Genomic DNA, 23,436 nt, shown 5'->3' with positions numbered 1-23,436 from the left:
CCGAGCATAAAAAAACAGTGCTAGGACCTTCTTAAAGCTGTAAAGCATTCAGTAATGGGGCTAAAATTTTTTGAAACTCAGATTTAACAAACAAAAACGACATAATTTTCACAATGAAATAAAGTGAATAGCTATTTTCCTGTGGGGGCTTTCTTGAAATAAGATATCATCTTGCAATTATGCTTCCCTTGAGTAAGCCCCCATGGGGCTTATTCGAGGGGGGCTTTACGGTATTCGAGGATTTACGGTATCAAAGGACGACTGAAATGCTTTCGTTAGTCAAATTTCAGAAAAATGAAGCGTTTAGTACGAATCCAAGGAAGCATTTTGTCAGAAAAATACGCTTGTCACTATTTGCATTTGCCCTTATTCGCTTGAGAATGATACCACCTTATGCTATACTTTTGCAATTGTGCATCTGATCACGTTTAGCATATGTTTGGTTTAGAACGATGGCGATCAGGCAAAACTAATCACGTGAAAAATCACATGAAGAACTTTCTCAAAAGATTCTGCTTATTATATCGGACGCATCACCTGTAGAATACATCGTTTGTTCCATCGTTTATTCCAACTGATAAAATAATATCGTTTGCACCTTTTGCTTAATATGGCTATCCTGTTAACATGAAAGCCTGTCTTTGGCTTATCTTTTTACACGAGTAATGCTCTTACAATACAAAGAAAACCAGAAATATGTTATCAGAAGCGAGTCAGAAATTGCAAGAATTTTCCGTTTATTGAAATGAATGTACGGAATGTCGTTAAAGAATCTCGTTTGCCGGTTAAGTAATATTGACCAGTCACTCCATTGGTGGTTACAGAACAACTGTTCCACAACTCCTTTTTCCAAGGTGGTGGCTTATTTAGCAGCAACCAAAAATTTTACCAGGGTGGAATTGTTTTGTATATTTCAGCTAATCAGTATGCTGCAGATATCCAGATATACTGGGATAAACCTATTGCTGTCAAGGCAATAATTCAGCCCATGGGGGCTTATTCGAGATTGGGGGCTTATTTCAAAAATCGGGGGCTTATTCAAGATAGGGGGTTTATTCGTTTGAAAGTCTCTCAAATAGCAAATTTCTATTAAAAATAACGCATACTATAAAAGTGGATGCAGAGCAAGTCATCGAAAAGAGTCACTGTTCCTTGGTGTTTCCCTTCATTCCATTATTGTTCCTTCAGAAATTATCAGTCCTTATCAAATTCCAAGAATCCATGAAGTGTTAAAAAATACATGCACTGATGTTTCGCCTTTTTTTTATTCTTGTTAGGATTTTAGGATTTGTTAGGATCTCAGTGTACAGCATTTGGTAATTGTTTCTTTGTGAAATAGAGATTGGTCTCAAATCAATTGGAAGGAACCATCATTTTCTGGAAAAGGGATCAAAACCTGAATGATTTGATCACATATCAACGCGATGTTTTCATCTGACCACGGTTGTCTCACAATTTTGCATCCAATTCAATGAAGAGCATAAAATAAAGAAACGGATTAGTTGCAGAACATTTATCTTTCATGCATCACCTGGCCTTGAGCTCACACAGATGCTTTTTAAAGAGGTGCTTGTATAATGTCTGGGAAGTACCTTCTCGAGAGCATGAATCCTCTCGGCTTCACTTAAGTCATACGGCGTTCGACTCCTTAAAGCGTCTACACCGAAAGGATGTTGTGGTTGCGAATTACTTAAAAAGCAAGCTAGTTATCCCATAGACTATATAATCGTTTTTCACACAATACTGCGGTTAGCAGCTAGAAACGCACCATGAGCCGCGTGTGAGAATTTATTTTAGTATATTAGGAAAACAATATCGAATATTTAGCACTATCAAGATATCATAAGTTCATGAGGGTGTCTTTAGCCAAAGGACTTTGAGGATTGTTCGAAACAATAGTGGGGGATTTCTGAGATCTTGTGTTTTAGAAAAGAAGGTATGTAACAATATAAACAATCTTATCTTTGCGAAAAATTTGTTTCTAGCTTCGCTTTGGGTTTATAATATTGTCAACTGCATGCAATGTATGTTCATAGACGACCATTAAAATGCTAAAATTATTTTAAAGGTCTTATTACGCTCAGTTTGATGCAACGATTAATCAACTGTGGGTATATATTCTGCGCGTAGAAGTCGAATTGGGTTAATAACAAATTGGGGGTTTCTAGGCTCACTTTGTGTAGCATATTTTTCCATTCAAATTGTTTAATAAAGTTTTAAACTAGAATGATCGCTTTTGAGATGATTCAAAGGTACAAAAAATGCTGTAAAGAATTTCTACCTAAAAGATTTGCAAGCCATTTATGATAAGAAATTATTGCTAGGGAAAATAGGAATTATCAGAATTTATTACTTCACGGGAGGCTCATGCCCAACTCTAGTTTTTGTCCCGATCCACAAGTAGAAATAAAAAACCTATATTTCCCAGATTATTTTGTCAATTCCTTGTAGATGCAACATGGAATTATGATAGCTTCACATCAACGTGCATTTGCACTATGCATATCGTTCCTATTGTTTTTTAGTCCCTAAAATACCTATTAGCTTACGAAAGGTCGTAAATAGATTGGGATGCCACACCCCCATTTTATCGGGCAGGACCTCAAAAATTGCCGCGGGAACCAAAGTTTTCTGCTGTAAATATTACTGGCAGATCGAATCAAATTCAGAAAATCTAGCAATTTTCTCAAATTACTCAATGTCAATTTTGTTCAAAATTTGCTCTCATACAAATATGTGGATCTGGCATTGCTTGTTCCAAATCTACAATCATATTTTCAGGCCCCTTCAGCGCAAGTATTCTGCTGGATTTTTTATCAACAATTTTGTTTGAATGTACTCAGTTTAGATCTATGAGTCCTATGATAAAAATACCTGTAGATTCCAAACCATTCAAGGAATAAAGTCAAGTTCGTGCCTTTTCGTTACAATCCCAGCGTAGTTAGAAAAATCTTAAGAATTGCAAGCTTTTCGAATTATCAATGATTCTACTCATAAGGAAAATTTGTTCGTTCAAAATGGGAGAATTTCGTTTTATAAGACTTTTGAATTAATAAACATTGACTTTAACCAGGGCCCGCGCCTCGAATTTGAAAGTTGGTGGCAAGGCTAAAAAAGTAGGGGGCCAAACCCTCTTATCCCTAATACTACAGCTTTAAAACTACTTGCTTCGCAAAAAAGTGGGGGGCATGGCCATCCACCAACCCCCCTCCCCCCGGTGGTGCGGGCCCTGCTAACATTAATGTTAACAATTGAAACAAAGCAAGGAGTTTTGAATCAGTGTTGCCATTTAGCCGTTCTGACGGCCAATTTTTTCCATTCTGGCCTTCTTTTTCAAAGCTGTTGGGTCGTCGAAAATTGATGTGGCCGAAAGAGCAAAAGTTGGCCGAATTTTGGCCGCATGTTGAAAGCCACAAAAATACAAAGAAAACGGCAACTTTAGTACAGACAATATTCAACATTTTATTAAAAAAGTCTCAAAATTCCAAATAACCGAGCAAGAATGAAAGTAAAAGATAGCGGAAAACTGAAAGCAAGTGGAAGCATTTGTAACAAAAAAGCCAATTTGATTACGCTAATACTCCAAAGAATTAGCCAGAATGTAGTTTTTTGTATAATTTGTTGCGCTGGCCGAATTTGGTCGTCAAGCGTAAAAATTTGGCTGCCAACAATCCCCAGCATCTGGCAACCCTAATTTTAATGGGCTACGTTTGTTCGTTTCTAGGGTTTCGTCTTTCTGTTTGCATTGTTGTTGTTGCTGCAGTCAAATTGTCCTACACAGGAGTGTTTTTCTCTCTCCTTTGAATCTTTATTTAATCTTTCACAGTTCATTTGCAGGGATGTAGTACCTGGGGGTTCAGGGGGCTGAGCCTCCCTTGTTGATGCCGAAAATTGGCAAATTTCTACTTCTGCTATTGTTTTTCGCAACATTTCGTGCAAGAGCCCCTTGTTATTTTGATAGCACTACACCACTGTTCATTTGTGCTCATTTGTGTATAAGAATTGTTGAGATACTGTGTGGCCAAGTGAAAGCAGAGATTCCTCGAGAGATATTTTCCCATATTCTTCCATAAATACACTTTCTTTTTGCGCCTAAAATACTTATTCAAGGGTGTTATGCTCTAAATACACGGGTTTCAAACCATATTTTGTCCATTGACTTAGCGGACTTACAACGCAAAAGACCAAGGTTGATTTGTTCAGTAATGCTGCACGCCCATCTTAGTAACAGTTGCACATATTCTGAGTATATTGGTTACGCTATTGAAATGTGAAAAAGCTTGCTTCCCACCCACAATTTTTCAAAACCTTATTATCAGCTATGATCTTAATTACTGTGATAAAGATATACTTTTTAGACGCATTCGTGGGACCAAACTAGTATTAAAACAGTACTATAATATAAGCACAAATATATGTTTAGGCGAACTAGCTCAAGCCATTAAAATTGTTATCAGTCTGGTTGTGAAATCTCCTATTTGACAATATCATATTTACAATCATGGTACAAAGAAATTTAACACGGAACTCGAACACCAAGATGCATTGATTTTCCGAACGGAAAACAAATATTATATTGATAATAATAAATTGTAATATTTGTAAATGATGATAAATAAAAATTAGATCAATATTCCAATTCAGATGAAATTATGTATTGGAAGATTGTCAAAAACTGGCGCAATCGAATATTTTTTATTAATAAGGATAGCATAAGATCGTCAAGCCTTGTTTGAAATCGATCCCCCCTCCCGACGGTGAATTTATAAAGGCTTGTCTCTAACTATCTGAAAACTTTATAACAGCTTAAAGATTTTGTAATCGGCTTTATAAGTTTGAGAAATTCTGAATCATTGAAGCCAGAGACCAGAAAAACAATGAATTGTTGAATATATTTTATATATTTTTTATCTTGATATTATTTATCAATAAAATGCAGCACATACTCAAAATAAAGACTATTTTGACTTAAGGTTAGAAATAAGGAAATTTGTAGTTGTTTGAAGCATGTAGGCTGAGTTGGAAGCTTCGAAATGAAGCGCCAATTTCTACATTTGAGAGCCACTGTTGCTTTTTCCCTGTTTCAATGATTGCTTACATTATTACCTGAAAATTAGAAGCTCTGTCAGCATTTAAATAGGGCAGCTAGCTAGAAATATTTAATATTTCCAGAAACAAAAGTTACTACAGCCTAATTTTTACCAACAGCTGGTGGCTGCTTTAAGGGGGTCCAGGGGGGCATAGCCCCAGGCCCCGCGCTTATGGTAACCAAAAGGGGCCCCGGCATAAGAAAAACGATAGAAATTTTAAAGAACAAGGGCCCCTCAGACATTTTTTGTCCTGGGCTCTGCAGTTCCTAAAACCGCTGCTGCCAATAGCTGCACCCACTATTTAAGATAGTTCTTTGACAAGTAAATATGCATTCTGAAAAGTAACTTTACAATGACGCCTATTTGTTGACACAGTCAGCGATTTTTTTGCTAAATGCGAAGGCGCAAATCAAACATTGGCTGGTTATTTTATTGAAATTGTATGTTTGATCGATTCTGCAGACGTTCTCCACTCATTTATTGGGTAATTTGCATTCTCTTGTAAGAATCAAATAGACATTTTCCCCTCTAAACACTTCCGCCTGATCAGGGCTGCAATAAAATTTCCCACGACTGTGGTGATCATTTTCAAAATGCGTAATAATGAGAAACAGTTACTTTATGCACGTTTGTATCTTTGCCAGCCTATTTTTGCCTTTCGTCTGTTTCCAAGCAAGGTTTTGAGATTTAAAGGCGAATTGTTGCTGGATTATCATGATTGTTTACTGTTAGGCCTCGAACAGCAGTGATGGTAAGTGAGCACTTTTTTGCAACTTAACTTTCACAGCTTTGAAATATCATTTAGTTTGAGAATACAGTGAAAAATCATTTAATGGACAGGACACCTCCCTACATAAATCAGAATTCAAGAAAAGGGAATTTGAGAAATGACACCAAGTTTTTGCTAAAAGGATTCGTGCGTTCAATGACGTCATGAAAAATAAATTAATATTGGCTGAAAAATGCACGATAAACAGGGTATCATTTATGATATAGAATTCCTTGAAAGGCTGATATCACGAGCACTTTCATATAAAGGTCATTTTGACCCCTTTGTCCCTTCTATTACAGTGTAAATTCGCACGAGATTTTCATAGAGTAATATGCCCTATGCCAACATAGGTATTTCTGATTTGGACAGTAGCTACATGTCCAACAGGAATCCACTGTTATGTCCATCGGCAGTATCCACTTTTGGGAAATTTCGCTGTCTTTTTTGCATCTTCTAACTTTCATTTCTTATCAATGTCCTATGATAAATACGCAAAAATATTGTATTTCAGAAACAAACATTTCTAAGTTTTATACAAGCTTTTCTTTTATGCATAAGCAAGAGAATTGAGATCCAGCTGTTTGTTGTTGTTTATTCATAACTTTTGAGGCGAGATTTTTTTAATTTTTTTAATAAATTATCAGAGTGTACGAGAAAAATTGAGGCACAATTTGATATTGAGCTGCAGTAAAATATTCGATGTTTATAATGAAGCATTGCTTATTTATTAGCAAAATAAATACTCCCTTTGTTGGAATTATAATATTACTAACAATGACCTGACAACCTTACATTTTATGATATCTCAGCACCAGCTTGTTCTTATTTTGTGTTTATGATTTTGTTAGCTTTGAGACTTGTGATTTTTAAAAATTATTCTTATATATAGTTAAACTTATATATAGAAATAATTTTAAGCTGCAGGAAAGACAATGCGGAAAAAATTACTTTTATATCGTTCGGAGATGCCTGCTGTTGATATGGGTTTCCGGTCAGCCACTGGGCTTTGGGAAGGGGGGGGGATACTTGGTCTATGTATCACCCCTCCCCCAACATTTTATCATCGAATTTAGACAAAGTCAAAAATCGTTCCTTCTGAGAAGAAGGGGTCGGGTGGCATGTCGTTATTTTGGATAATTTACTAAGGAATAGGATTTTGAAATGAACTATTGCTATTAGAAATATAAGTCTATCTTTCACTATTATTTTTACTATTATTTTCAAATTCAGTCTGTTGTGATTGGTGATTAATACACATAGACAGACAGTCAGCAAGCGCATATAAACTATGACTCAAGTTGCAATCACAGCAATTATTTCTTGAAAGTTCTAGGCTGTAAGCATATTTTGACACTAAACAAGTTTGTACGATTTGTCGCGCTTAAAAATGTTTTGTATGATCGGTGGCTGGGCCAAAATTTTCCGACTGGAAAGAGCGCCTTCCCCCAAGATTTTGACAAGAGCTTGGTTAAAATTTGAAAAGGGGATATTTCCAGCAAATTCTTCCTTTTTTCGATAAAAAGTGTTTTTTCCTTTAAGTGCTAGAGTTATTTGCATGGGCCTTACCCAAGGCTACAGCGAATTATTTTATAAATATCTGTCGCTCCACTCGCATTGCGCACTTTGCTGGGTATAGAAAAGTAGCGGTGAAAAATCAATCTATTACGAAACGGCAAACGATCTTTCTCTCTAGAGCAACTGTCGTTGGATCTCCAAGTAAACTGGACTGTAATACAATCCCATCATCTGTGCAATTTAAACTTGTCTCATCAATTCTCTCTATTTGATACCTAGGTGACGTCTTTTGGACAGATAACACGTTAAAACAGTATCATAGCTTTACTTAACAGGTGCTGTTAAATTGCTTTTAGAAATTCCAAATCTGCGAAGAACGTTTCCCAATCAACGCTTTATGATTAAAGATCCTCCCTGTTTCAGTTATACTGGTTTAATTGGGATGTTTCCGATGCAAATTCCATAATTATAAGGGTTATAAATTACATTTAATGATGCAAATTGCCCTGAAGCGTACCTAAATGACTGGCATGTGTCTCCTACCTATATGAAATTTTCTACCTAAATTTCTCTATCGTTAATACCAGTATCAAGTTATAAAAGGCTATTTTAATAATAACTCAATTCAAGAAAGATGCAATTCTATTGAAGCAATTTCTTATGAAGATTAATATTTAAAGGACTTCTTTAACTCATTTTCAGATCACGGTCAAATTTGAATGTATAGCTATATGAAAAAATAATAGAATTTATCAAACTTTAAAAGACATCTTTGGATTTTTAACGCACTGCTTTTGTAGCGCATTGCATGCAGAGTAGATTCGCTGATCCAAAAGAGTTTTTCCTGTACGTGGGCGAGCAGTATCCCCCAGCTCACAGAGAATATTGATTCATTTTAGTACGACAGTTTCTCTTACAAAAATCCCTTTCTCCTTCTTACCAAACGCATTCCTTCCTCTGGAGAATCTTAATCGTTCAAAATATTTTGGGTGTGATTGTTTAGTTCACTTTCGCTTATAATATGGTACGTGTATATTTTGCTATTCTGACTTAAAATTGGATGATTCGACTGTTTAACTCAGTAAGTTTGCGTATTGAATACATACTTTGAAAACACCGATAATAACACACATGTTTTAACTACCTATAGTTCATAGATATTGGGAAATTACAATATATGTGCAAAACTACGCCTACCTTTCCCTTCCTGGAAAGAAAAGATTGTTAAGCAGCCAATCGAGGCTGTGGCTATGGATTTGAATTAAAACGGGATGGACAAGACGGAAGTGTCCTCTCCGATTTTTCCGTAACCAACAGCCAAAGTAGCAATTTGGCTCTTTGTAGCATTAACAAGAAGGCTTAACCCCCCCCCCCCCCCCCCCCGAGCCCCAAACTCTACACTCCTGAGGCGAGTTGCTTCGCTATGCAATGGAAAATATGATTTCAGGTCGATGTATCTCAACTGCTGGAAAGGGGTATAATGTTAAAATATCCATTCCCCGTGTCTTTAGAAAAATATGTCCCCATGACATACTTTTTTTAAATATCTTCATATTTAGTAGGAATTTTCAAATATCGTTCCATTTCTGTGCTCGTTTTTTCTTATTTCCAAGCCCTTCTTTTTACCACCTAATCCAGCAATTAGCCCTACTACCCCCCCCCCTCCCAAACTACCATGTTTCTGATTAGGCATAACAAAAAATATTTTTTCTGGCACTTCTTTATTTCGACGGATTATAAGGCATATAGAACTTAATCACTGCGGTTCTCCAAATGCCTTTCAGTTACTATCTATAAAACCAGATATGCTATTTCTGTCTGCAATGCCTTTCCTAAATGCCGCTGTATGCAGTGATACTTTTTTTCATTGAGTTGAAACATATGATTTTCTTGTATCCGATGCTAGACAGTGCTCATTCATACGAGAATGTACTTTATTTCAGTATTTACGTTGCTCATCAATGTATCTTATTTCGTACTGAAAGTATCTTCTTTTGATCTATTTCAAAGTCTTGAAACTACCCTATCATCAATTTGATATCTTTACTTGTGTTTACTTTCTTACTTTTTTCCCTTTTACATTGGTTCGTGACAATGTAACCCCTTCAAAAATGTACGTTGTATTTCTTACTGCCTATATTTAGACCACGGTAAAATTACTACATGAAATTTTGATTAAATTTGTTGCTTCAAGAATGATTTTAACTCAAGCAACTAGAGGTTGTGTTTTTTCACTTTCCAAAGGACACAGATTTTGTATTCATTAAATCTTTGGTTTTTGCATGTCATGGAATTCAACCAATACCGTTGCTCTATGATTTTAGATTTCTATATAGCCATGATATAAGATGAAATTGTATTTTACGTGAATACCGTTGCTCTACGATTTTAGATTTCTATATAGCCATGATAAAGGATGAAATTGTATTTTACGTGAATGGTCTTCGTAAGGGTATAAAGCTATGGTCTAGTCAACCCATATCACATAGCGTTACTGTAAGCATTTCCATCGTCTTTGGCAGAAATGTCCACAGTAGTTTGATTGCATATACTGCAAATGTTGACGTCTGCACTCTCTTAATAGCGACGGAGCCACATTGACTAACCAACATCTGGCTAAAAAAGGACAAAGACATAAGCGATGTTAATGATGCCGTCTTTGTTTCTATGCTTAGGCAATCATAAAATGTGGTCATATTCTGTTGACCAACCCCAAATCGACGGTTTAATTCACCTTTAGCTATAGAACCCAATCAGACAGATGTTTTCGGTCTGTCTTCATCATCAGCTTGTATTTCAATGATTATTTAAGAGTTTGTTGTCTTTTCTACCCTACATGCATAAAAGAGCTTGTTGTTTTGTAGGAAACTTTGATCGAAACGGATTTTGACGGATTCTGAAAGCCAACAAACAATATTTGGTGAGTAGATTTCTTGTTAAGAATGGAATGCCAAATCTTCTTTCGTTGAGAATGAATCATGTCTGCTGTATAAAATCGCTGTTCTGCTGTATTGTTCTGCTTAAGTAAATCGTCATTGATTTCTTGTGAGATCTATTCAGACTGCAAACCTGTGGGGTTTGCCTCTGATTGCAAAATGCGAAAAGCGGTATTGTACATGCATTATAAAAAGGAGGCCTTTAAAGTCATTTAGTTGGATTTACTGATATCGGAGCAGCTGTAGCTCCTCGTGTTTCTACCGACTGTCAAATTTCCACGGCAGTAATTGACACTTACTTTGGCGCCCAGGTTAAACAACTTTGGCAGAATGTGTAACTATGTACAGCAGAAATCATTCTATTATTCTTACAGCAAATGTAATATTGTCTATCAATTACGACTGCTTTAACTGCTGTCAGAGACACGTGGAACTGCTTGCTAATGACGCGTCAGAGACTAAATTTGATCTCTGTCTAGCTGCCCAATGAGTTAGGCATGGTTATTGGTAGAATCTTAATCATTCTTATTTGAGAATGTCTTAATATCTAGACAGTTGCTATCTTAAACTTGCAAAAAGTCGTTGTCGTTTGCTTACACTATTTATTACCAAGTCGTTGGCTTGCTTCTTCGTTTATGACCTTGCCAGAGGCAATTAATTTCTTAATGAAAGTGTCTTTTAACTACTCGATAAAGAATCAAGCGAAAACTTTCGGCAAACTGTACAGAAATTGAGCTATTCAGCAACTTAGTATTCAAACAGTGTCATCATGTATTTTGTATGATGCCTCAGAACTTTATTTTAGGAGGTAGTTTAAGCAAGTTATATAGCAATGTTTCTGTTCTGGTAAGAGATACTTTGGATTTGCTTATTCAAAATTTGACCAGCGAAAATCCCAAAAAACTTGAATGTCATAGATAGCTTCTTTTGCAGTACAATCTTTTCGAATCCTGCCTATAATTAGCCTTACAGTAAAAGAAATACCAATGTTTCGAACACTGCAATTTCTCTTTTCTGTGCTCAGTTTGCGAGCAAGTAGGGTCACAAACAGTGAAACACTGTTGTATTAACCAAACGTTGCCAGTTTGTATTTTTCCTCAAATACGAGAAAAATGTTTTTGCTTAGAATCTGGACTAGAATGCTACATTTTATTTTTCTATTATAATGCATTCCAGTTTGCAATCTCCGCAAATCTCAATTTTTCGTTACAAGGCAACGCATAAGGCCATCACACCCACTAGTGCCATTGTTTTTTGGCGTTCAGGAATAACCTCTGTTTGGAGAGCTGCACAACTTTGATCACTGAAAGCAATGATTGCCCTGGTTGTTAGATGTAATAAATAAAGAAGTAATAACTCCAAGAGAGAGCTTTGGTACCCATTTCATAATGTACCACACCCAAACAAATGTATTTTATAAGCTAAGGGTAGAAAAGATCTGGTATAAACAACACAGATCAAGCTATGAACGCTTTCTAATAACTGTTTAGATGGTTTGCTAGAAAATACCCTCCCCCCTCCTCTCCTGTCCCAATTTTCTCTCTTCCCTCCCTCCCTGAGGCTGGTTCACGTATAGCTATCAAAAAGAGGCTCAGGGGCGTCGTGGCCGGAGGATAGGGGGACCGTGGTCTCCTCTGCTTTTAAAGTTTTAGAGATTTTTGGAAAAATCATTGTTATGTCGGAAAATTCTCAAACATGAGCTTTGGGTTAAAGGGAAATGAAACGAACCTTTTAGCGACATGAATTACTTGGACTAAAATAATTATCGTGTTATTGAGAAGCAATTCACTTTAGTAAGGAAAATTCTAGATTTCCACAAAAACAAAATGATTTCTCAGGATTTACCGATTCCTACCATAGAGTGATTTCCTGCTCGGATTTTGTTAATTAAAATCCAAATTTTCAAGGGCCAAATTTTTGTTATGGAAATTTGCAATTTTGGTCGTAAATGACATCTTTATTTGATCTTTACTTGATATTGAAGGCAAGGACAGTGCCAATTTTGTGCCTATCACCAAGTTTGAAAATGTTGTCCCAGATTTCAAAATTTATGCCGTTATGTTGCATAAGGTAAAACAAGAAGAACTCGATCAATACCACCGCTTTATATCAATAGATGTTCAATTTTAGAATGTAATTTTATTATTAAAATTTGCTCCAAAAATTGCAATTTCCAGCGAACTTGAAGCATTAGATCATAAAAAGTTTTTTCCTTCGGCGGCAACCATGGTGCCACCTCAGGTAGTAATTTTATTCTACTCTTGTCCTAATATACTGATCTATAGGGTTGCAATATGTCAGAAACTTTCACAGCAAGTATAAAAGAAACAGCCACAAAAGATAAAAGTGCAAATAAATATATTTCCAGCTAAGGCAAAGGCTATTTGCTTCTCTCCCCCTTATACTAACATGAAATGCATCTATTTGATTAAAATCAATCAAAGAAATTTTGTCGGAAAGTTTTTCTTTCTGGCCCCATCTAGAATTCATTAGCCACGACGCCCCTGAAGAGGCTTCTATAAGACAAAACAACTCGTGTAAACGGAGACTTTTCTTTTTTTGTCACTTGGATGGACATGTGGCAGTGTTAATTAATGTATGATTATCATAAATGTTTAAAAGAAGTAACGTGCCACATTCACCAACAGAAACACTTACAAAATGATAAGTCGATAAGATCTAAGATTTCTCCTTTGTTTCGTGGGTTCTTTTTGGCTATTGCCAAATAAGATTAGATCTTATAATAGTTAGCGAAAGTTAGGCAGTTGATTGGAGGTTTGGCCACAAAGACCTTTATCTCTTCTATAGCAAACTTACTATGATTTTAATGCGTGTTCCCAGTCAAACTAAAATTTGGCTGCAATAATATAACATGCTAAGATGTTTTCTATTCAAGTGAGTGGAGGAAACATGCTCCACCAGCCAATAAGATTGTAAATAGATCTAGGATAGTTGCTGGGCAATGACTTTTCCAAATAGAATAGGACAAAGGCAAATGATTTTTTAAATCTGGTAATGCACAGCTGAAGCTAGCTTTGTGTTTCTAGACCTCTTGAACTGAATCTAAGATTGCTGTGAAGATCAAAGTTAAACGTTTGTTAATAAATGTTTTAAGACAGAGAAGGGGCAAGCACCTTCTGTACGTTTTCATTACACAGATGGTTCTTATATATATGACAGACACTAACATATACATGTTATAAACACACACATAAACTTCTCCGCCGAGAAAATCATGACCGTGGCAACCATGACATTGAGTTAGAAGCATTCAAACTCATTAAGGTTTTTCAGTTTGAAAGGTAGGTATTTTTTGGCCAATTTGATATCGGCTCTTACCAGAATTGCGGCTATGTTAAAATTTCGCTACTATTTAATTAGTCGTACGAAAATGGGATCGAGGTTTGGTCTATCAAAAAAGATTTGCCAAGTCTTTCGAAAGGTTGCCATCTGTTTTCAGTTAATTGCAGGTTTTAAAAAAGTTCCCAAGTATAAAAAGGGAAAATATTTCCGCATAGAGAGAGGTCAACTAAACTCACTCTTCCGAAAACACATCTGATATTCTAACAGAAGTAGATGTATTTCCAGGGGTTTGAAGATTTCCACAAAAGATATACGATACTTCCTTGGAGTGGTTTCCCATCGAATCTTAGCTTTTATGGAAGAATAAACCTGTTTTTCTTGTCATAAAACTGAGGGGAAGGACCAAAGGCAAGTTGACAAAATGTTTCTACTCATTGCAACTATCCTGTTTGTTAAAGTATTTTGAATGGAACTATTGGGGCTTGCCAAAAAAATGTATAATATCAAAGACGGTATTTCTCGAAGAATCTAGAATATGTTGAATCAGAGCTGCCAAAATCTTAAAATCTAACACATTTATCAAATTTGAACCCCTCCCCCCCCCCAATGTCCCAAAACACCATTTCTCTCTTCCACAATTTTATCACTCCAGTGTTATAACCTAGCCTACGTCCCTTTTTGCATGGTATGTAAAAACACATCGTTTACCAAGACACAACAAACATCGTTGATCAATATTTGCCCTCTAAATGATATTTCCCCTGTTTTATATGTGTCAAGCCATTTTTTGAATGGCTCTTATTCACGATCACAATGCATTTTGTCTCTAACAGCATAAAATGCTTATCAAACCCTCAAGAGACTAGAACCATTACTCAAATCTCATCACAGGGTTCTTATCAAATTTCAGTTATGGTTTTATCCGAATTTTCTCATGCAAAAATGCATGTGGTGAAGCGAGACTTTTCGCAACAATTATATTATTGCCACAAAATTTATTGTTTTGATAATCATCTGAACTGGCCGCTGTCAAGGATTTTGGTTGCTCTCCCGTCTGTGTTCTTTGGAAAACTAGTGGAGACAAGATTTTTATCAGTTTTCTCATGACCTTGTTTCCTGATTCAGCAATTACGTCATTGAGGAAAAGAGCAACCACGTGATTTGAAAGCTTTGAAACTTTGCGCATTGGATATTTGCTTGCTCAGCAATCTTTGACTGAAAATTCGATAAACCTTGTCTGCATGTCTAGACTGTCGTCTGGGAGAATGTCTGCTAGTGGAAAGAATTTAGGAACCAAGGGCACCAGTTCTTCATGATTTTTAAAAAAATTTACCCTATGCAACACCATCTTTTCTTCTTATTTTATAAGTTTAAACATGTAATTCATGAGCTCCCAGCCATGACGTTTCGTGATGTACCACATAATACAGGTCAGGATTGTCTACAACAAAGGTGACACAGTGTCACTTCCTCCCTTCGGGCAAATTTGTTACAAAATTTTCATTCATGAACTGACATGCAGACTGAAAATGATTTGTAATGTCTTCTCACTTTATTTATCCCACGGGTCTTATACGTGGTTGCCAAGGTACTGGCTTTATGTTCCCAAGAGGTCAGCTAGCATCTCTGCAACATTGATCTGATACCTAAGGGACAACAAACAACAAATGTGACTCCCAACAGAACAGGTCAGACAAAGGGACCCGTAAAAAAGTAAAATCGTAAGACAAAATGGTAGCCATTGTAAACATTGCGAATGATGATGGCAATATGAAGTCAGTGATAAAAACAATGGAGGTATTAATGGAAACAATAAATAAACGGTATGATTCTTTGGCTTTTTTGAGTTTAACTTCCCGTTCAGGTAGTTTAAATAGACAGATTTACTATCCTTAAACATGGTTTGATTTCTAAATTTCTAGTTTTTTTTAGAATAACCAGCTAGCAAGCTGGCAAAATATAATACCGAATAGGAACCGGGCTCAACATAGATAGATTTACTATTTTTAGCATCCATAAAGTTTAGAAGAAATGTATTATTTTGCAATTTAGATTCAACATATGAATCTTGCTTATGAATTAATCAAATATTTTATGTTTGTTGGATACAACAATCTATTGGTTTGTGATGGTTTAAATAATCTCATTTGAGATACCGTCAATTCTCATCGAAGCCCCCCCCCCTCCCCCCTCTTCAATTAATCCCCGGTCAAAAAGAAATTCAACAACAACAATGTTAAAAATATGGATTCTAATTTTGAGTCTCCTGCGTAGCGGTAGCACTGTTGTGTTTTGCTGCAGCGCCATAACCGAGCCCTCTAGCCTCAATCCAATGGCCATTGTAAAAAAAATCTTCTAAAATATAAAGTAACGGGAAATTAAATTCTTTAAAGAGAGCTAAGTTTTAGACAACTCAGAAACCAACGAATGCAAAAGCTGCATGTTTCACAATATTAATAATCAAGCGATAGTGAAATGAAATAACTTTCAGATTATACTAAATAGAAAAGGTATAATTTGTTGTTTTGCTTTTTCTTTCACCAGGACCTCCATAGAAACATCTTTTTGTATTATATGAATCAGTCTTTTCTTACCTGAAAGTTTTACATCAGATGACTATTGCCCCCTTTCGATCCCAGCTTCAGGCAAATTCCTGGCTGATGAATTACCGTAAACAATTCTGAAACGTCATGAGTAACTAACTGTTGCCCAAAAATGTAACAATGTAGGGTGGTCTATGCTCGTTGTTAAAAATATGCCATTGTCCCGCCATTTCAATGTATGCCGATAGACGCACCGAAATACACCACAAAGAATCTCTCAAAGTCTATTTTCAAAAGAATCTCTGGGAAAATTGTTAGGGTTTTGTTGTTGCTTGAAAGAGGCTAGTTTTAAGACGCATTCACTTGCTCAGAAAGGAGAGATCTTACCTCGGATATCCTTGGGAAATCTGACATGTTACTAATTTTGTTCGTTTTCTGGCAACATATTTTTCATTTGCTGCAAAGGAATCTACCTGATAAACATGTAAGTAAACTATTTGAATATTCCTGACTAGAAATTCACTAGCAAAATGAGACATAATGGCTTAGTCGATATTAGGTTGATGTTTGATTAGGGTGATGTTTTCACACCTTTCCACAATTATCATTAAGACTGTACTCTATTTATCATATGAGGGCAAGCCTATGGAAAGTAGATTTCTAGTATTTGACATCCCAGTTTAAGCTGTTCCAAAACATCTGGTTTCTTGAAACTCTTTTCATGCTTTTATGATATATAAGGAAGGGGTAAAGAACTAAAATAAATAAGAAAGCATCTAGAAAATCATTAGCCATTTTGATAATCTGAACCAAATTTTTGTGCGATTCTAAGACGAGCTGTATTTTTTATTGATACAAGAAGTCATCTCTTCTCTACGATATATTGTTAACAAATGTCTTGTTTTACGTTGCTTCGTTTTAATTTTGGTTAATCTGAATCCCGAAACCAAAAAAGCAATGTAATGAAATGAAGTCGATGCAAAAATTGAATGACCTTTAAAAGAAACTATTCATTTTAAAATTGCGTTTATTTACCGTTTCGCTTCAATTTGTCATGGGAGCTTTTCAGCAATCAACTAAAATCGTCAAATTTAAGATTTAACCCGGTATGATCTCGAGACATTTTTTCTTGACACCATTTTCTTTGTGGTAAAGTTTTTTCCATATCAAAAATTAATACATTTTGATATATCTAGGAATCTCAGTATTCAATCATTTCTCTCTTTGCTGGTGAAAAACTTTCATGGCAATATTTTTTCTTCTTTGACTTAGACCCAACTTCTAAAAACGCTTCTTTTACAATGCAAACAAATATCACATGAATTCATTCTACCCTAATCGTGTTCCTACTTTTATTCAAAAATTTAAAAGTGATGTTGCAGTCAGTGAATTAATTACAAGAAATTTATTATTCATATTCATTAATTGTTTATGGGAAATATTAAGACAAATCATCTGAGAGATTGAAATCTTTCTATAAAAGTATTCCCATATAGTTGTTATCTATTATGCATGGATCCTAATTTTAACCGTCTAAATTTGCAATAACATATTCGTTTTGAAGATAGCTTGTTGTTTGATTCTGATATAATCCGTTACTTATCTTTGTACTAGCAAAGAACAACCATTTCCTCTGCCTCACCATGGCCATAGTGGTGATCTAAGTCGACAGTATATTAATAGAGATTTTCCATAACAGATGTTGAGCACATGGGCTGCGTGGTTGTCAAATCTCAGAATTAGGGTGATACGTGTTTGTCGGCAAATATCGACATTTTTAATTTGCAGCTATAAACTGGTACATTTTGATACTATTGAGTAGAAAAGTTAAAAACGCTAATTTAAGAAATATAACTAATGATAGTCATGATGATTACAAAGAAACACGTAATGTTTTTTACATTTTTACGTTTAGATCATGTTTTCTGTCACTGGTTCTTTGGGCTAATGAATTGATGAGATCCCGTGTGCTTTATGACAAATTATTTTTAGGTAATTTCTTATCTTTATCTAGCAAGGCCCGCGCCACCGGGGGCCGGAGTGGCCATGCCCCCCTACTTTTTGTGAAGCAAGTGGTTTTAAAGCTGCAGTAAAAGGGGAAAGAAGGCCTTAGCTCCTACTTTTGTAAGCCTTAGCCCCCATTTTCAAATTCGTGGCGTGAGCTGGGACCGCGCACTACTCTAAAAGTGGAGGGGCTGAAATAGGTGTGACCGAAATTTTTTAGGCCACGCCCTCTACAACGTCGGAAAACGCCCCTTTTAGAGAATGCTTGCTTATTTCTTTTGAATTTTTATAAAGAGTTGAGGGTAATAAAAAAACCAAGCTAACCAAGTTAGAAAATATATCATATCATTAAACAAGATGAAGCACCTAGAAAAAGGAACAAAAATGTTTCCAAGTCAACGAGAACTGCAACTGCATAGGAGTAAACTATCAAAGGTGGGTTAGAGTAAACCTTCACGAATCTTTTCTAGCCTATTAGGCAAAAAAGTGGGTGGTCTATAGCCCCTGCTAGTCCAATGGCTGTGCGGTGCCTGGCGTGAGCCCTGTCTAGTTATAGCTTTTTCAACCCGATGAAAGTATGAAGTTAACAAAACATGATTTTAAAATCAATGTATTGTAAATCATAACAAGCACTATAAAATTGGCTCGTCTTGTTTGACAATATTTATGAACTGCAAATAATAGTTTTAACAATAAGGAATAAATAGAAATAACAATGAGCGTTTTAAATAATATTTTGAAATGAGAGTTTAAATTCAGTGCTTCTTATTTGATGTCACTTTAAATGGGAAAAATTGTTTTTGTAGCTTTGCAAATCATAAATTTTGTCAAAATGGTTTCGAGTATCTTGACTGTTTGCACATGTAAAAATAGAAAATGGTCATCTTATTGAAGTTTACAAGCAGTGAACTATATTTCTTGAATCTACATAATTTTTGCATAGCGACAAATGCCCCTGCTTGTTTTAGATTGGATACCACATAAGAAGTTATCCCTGACGTTATACTTTCCTTTCCAGTCCAACATATAATACAGTTCATAACGTCATGAACAAAAATTTACAAAAACTCATTTACTTTGATTACGAATTCCATGTTTTAATCAATTTGATTTGTAGCTTAAACTTTGTTCGTAGTTCTAAACAAAAATTGGACCAGGGAGAAAAATTATGGCTCTGTGTATTGATTCCCACATTTTATCTAAAATATGTTTAAATAATACCGCAGCTTGCTCGCCTGTAAATTTTAAAGGGTAGCAATCAACATATGTTCCTTTTTATGGTATTATAGAGTATATGAAAACACCATTAAAGAGTTTATTGATTGATTGGATGGGTGGCGATGGTCAGGGCTGGTCTAGCTAGTTATGGGTAGGATATGATGAAGAAGTAGAGACAGGGGCTTTTTTGCTGCTATGAGAGTCTCAATGTGAATCTCATTTCAAATTAAAACAAACCTTATACTTTTATATACGCATTTTTTGTATTATCAAACAGCATAAAATTGATAATGTCGTTGGTCGTGGTAATGTCGTTGGTCGCAAATATGTTTTTTAACATGAAGGAACAAAAAATATTGATGAAACTCTGATATAAGGCTCTGGTGGGTTTGTTAGATGATTTTTTATTACCTGTCTGTGATAGGTGTCACTGGACAGACTTTAGATTTGTAGTAATGTGTTTTTATCAAGAGGTTTCAACTCTGCAGGCCCCATACAGTCAAACAGCTATTGAGAATGATTTTTTGAACAATGATATTCCCAACACTAAATATTGCTGCGTAGACGGAAACGAACGAATATATTTTGATGGGATCAAAGAAATCCGAAGAACATCATATTGTAGCACCTTAACGTCTAAATCTAAACAAGACTGCAAAATTGGGAAAAAAAATGGGCAAAATTGGGAACGATTTTTCAAAAATGCGGTTTGGAACGATAAACAGCCGAAAAAAAGAAATGCGGATAGGTTCTCGCTTAGTTTTCAAGCAAAAAGGGTTTGATAAAGAATGCATGTTGAGTAGCTACATACTGACTCATGTTGAATCTATGCAGAGCTGTATGCTATCTTTGCTTATCTTTAGAAATGAAATCAAGACTGAATATTGCTTAATCACTTTTCCACACATCATTTTGGTTATTGCCCTATTATTTTGATCATCATCTGAGAATTTATTTCATCGTTAAATTATGATTTTTACTGTTTCTTTTACTCAATCATTTTTCATCATAGCCTACTTGCTTAATTCATTCTCCCTTTATCATATCCTTCGTTCTATCTAATTATTAAGAAGAGCTATTACAGTCAGTGACTGACATTTTGATAATACCTCTCAATGGCAAGAAGCTTGTGTATTGGTAATACAAAAATTCAATGAAAAATCCGTACGCATTTAGAGGTAAGGGCGAACTCCTGGCTAGCAAAGTCAAAGAGCTTGGCCTTCTTCTCAATCCATACGACTCCTTACACTGGCATTCTCGAATAAATTATTTCAAGCAACTTATTGAAAGATTTTATGCTAGGCCTGTTGGCAAAATGTATGATCAAATCAAAATCAAAAACAAAACCATATTCTCTGGCGAGAAAAGACGCTTCTCACTGCACATATAACATATTTCCAGAGCACAATAAACGGTAAATATTACTGCTACGAAATCAAGGTCATTGTCTTCTATGTAGATACTTCGACGTGAGGATGCATAGCAAAAAACTTCTTTTCAAGAGAACTCCACATAGTTCAACTTTAGACAAGTACCAGCTTTGTTGATATTGTTTTTAATACCCAATGGCGTTTCCCAATTTGAAATAACATTTTTATGGAAGTCGGTATACAAAGCCTTGTTTCTGTTTTTAAATTCTATGGTATTTCTTACAGGCCTAATCTCAGCTTTCCTTTTCCGTTTTCCATAACAAGCAAACACTAAGAAAGTTGGATATTTTAATTCATTCTATATCACTTCCTCCAGGCAGACTTTCCATGTGGGAGTTGCTAGGGGTGTAGCTCCATCGCCCATATGGAATACAGTCATTTAGATAAAGGGTAGAGGGACGCTTCGTAGTCGCCATGGTCGGGAGTTGGGGTTTCAATTTTGGTTCAATCAGAACTGGCAATTGCTAAATAACTTTCGAAAGGCTTTTTCTCACTTCTTAACATTAAAAAATTTGGCAAAACAATCTCCTGTTCAAAAATTAACGATACTCGTTATCAAATACATAAAAAAGATCACTGCAAACTTTACCATCGAATAGTGACTTCCTACAGATTGGTGAAACCTTAGTTCTTAGGTTAAATATGCTTAAGAGCATAGGATCAATCAATAATCGCTTGGCTTCAGAGACTGGAGGAAAGTATTCATAATTGTTTTTGGCTTGTCGTAAACTAAGAATTTTTCTATAGGCAACTGTTACATTGGAATAATAATCTCATATTTCTATCATGGAATGGATTTTGGGGATTACATAATGTTTTTCACAGGTGTGGTGACAATATTTTTATGTATTTTATGAATTCTTTAAAGAAAATACTTGCAAAAAAACCTAACTTTGCTAAATCAAGAAGGTTTTTGAGACTAAGTTATTGATGAATTTGAAAATGTGCGACGTTGCGATTGTCTTTGCCACAGCAAAAGCCATGTACATCTGAAGCAAGTCGATCTGTAGCTTTGAAATGTTTTCCAATAACGATAACATAGGAATGAGAATTAGACGGGTTTTCAACTCATCCGTGTGAAAATGGTGCATCTGGCTCGCGTTGAGAAAAATTTATTAGCCAGCTGTGCTTAATTCGGGAACCTTTTTTAAACAGCAAGGAACACCACGAGTTTCTTAAGATTTAACTCTAATACATAAAGTCCAGATGGATCTCCTTTTGCCAGCAATGACAAGTACCGCCCGCCGGCCGAAAAAGCAGCACACTGTGCCCAGGTGGCCCCTAGTAATACCTCCGCACCAATAAGACTCTCCTTAAGCTCTCTTGGTTGAGAAAAGAGGTTGTACGTCATTAATAGTCTCCTCTCTGTCAAAGCACTTTGTTGATATCTTTAACTCGATACAATGTGATTATAGCGAGTTAATGAATATTCATCGTTTCCCTTATGTTTCTATAACAACTTTGTCGAATAATTGAAATAGGCTGACCAAACGTTTATATATATCACTGCCCTCTTCGCTGCAAATCGAATTATTCACTTCGCTGTGCCATTGTTTCAATTGTTTTCCATTGTTATCCGAAAACAATTCCAAGCTGTCCGCGAAAAAGTCTTTGGTCGATTAAATCGCTTAATCGGTTAAGGTCTTGACGACGTTAAGAGTCTGCTGCACATTAGGCCACGCCAGCCGCAGGTGGCTCTGCTGACAAGCTTAACGGCAATCAGATATACGGACGACTTCTTGTGCAGCAAGGGATTTTACTCGGAGGAGTGAGATGACTGTGGGTGTTGCTTCTTGATAGGTAAGCTTGCTCATATTTCCTTTGCTTTCACAGCAATCTGTCTTTTTTTCTAGAAAAAACCTATGCTAAAAGGGTGCTAGACTATAATTCAGAGTGATGGTCAAGTAAATCCCTTAAAATTGGTCATTCGATCATCTTTGATCAAAGAGTCAAACAAGCAGAGCAGAACGAAGAATTTATTGCAAAGCTCTTTTTTTCATACTTAACCCTTTCTCTAGAGAAAACAGCTGAATTAAGTGATTCTTGTCCTTACTAATTTTTCCATACTAAAGTATATTATTTTAGCTCAAGATCTAAAACTGATTGCTTAGAGAAAGCAATATTCTTATTCAAACTGAACCACATTAAATCATTTTGCTTCCATCTTTTTCCAATATCATGCCTAATGGTTAAAGAAGCACCCTTTTCATTGAAACTGTATTAGTATATTAATAAATATATAAAACATTGAAGCTAGCTTAGAAATGCTTAGCTTAGCTGTAACATGCTTGAACTTTATCAAGAGTTTAGAATGCTTCTAATTTTCCTGAAAGCACTCTGTGAAGGGTTCAGAACTTAGAACACCCCGATGCTGTCTTTTTTCTTTGGAATGTTTTAACTTAAAATGGTTGGCAACCAACGTTTTTTAATTCTTTGTTTTTGAACACTATCTCAGAAGGTAGCAGTGAAAAACCATTTGATGTCCAAACACCTTTACAGACAAAATCAGGTTGATTTCCTTGAAAACAAACACCATTATCTTCAGTCAGTGTATCTTTCCTATTATCCTATGTCCGCGTTTTGTTTATACCCCCCTACCGCCGACTGTCCGGTAGAGTGATCGTT

At 35.7% G+C, this 23,436-nt stretch overlaps 1 protein-coding gene across 1 annotated transcript in view; it reads left to right on the top strand.

Annotated features, from left to right (window-relative positions):
* The first annotated feature begins 1,721 nt into the window (after positions 1–1,721).
* Positions 1,722–23,436, top strand: part of LOC135689766 (uncharacterized) — a 64,274-nt gene continuing 42,559 nt past the window's right edge. The window contains exons 1-2 of the mRNA XM_065207123.2: positions 1,722–1,936; positions 10,242–10,297. The gene's annotated coding sequence lies outside the window, so the exon portion shown is untranslated. The remainder of the gene's footprint in view (positions 1,937–10,241; positions 10,298–23,436) is intronic.

Source organism: Rhopilema esculentum, chromosome 10 (genome assembly GCF_057945365.1).
Source record: "Rhopilema esculentum isolate cy_ngs chromosome 10, ASM5794536v1, whole genome shotgun sequence".
Classification (NCBI taxonomy): Eukaryota; Metazoa; Cnidaria; class Scyphozoa; order Rhizostomeae; family Rhizostomatidae; genus Rhopilema; species Rhopilema esculentum.
The sequence above is the reverse complement of the archived record's forward strand: the minus strand, read 5'-3'. Positions and strand labels throughout refer to the sequence as shown.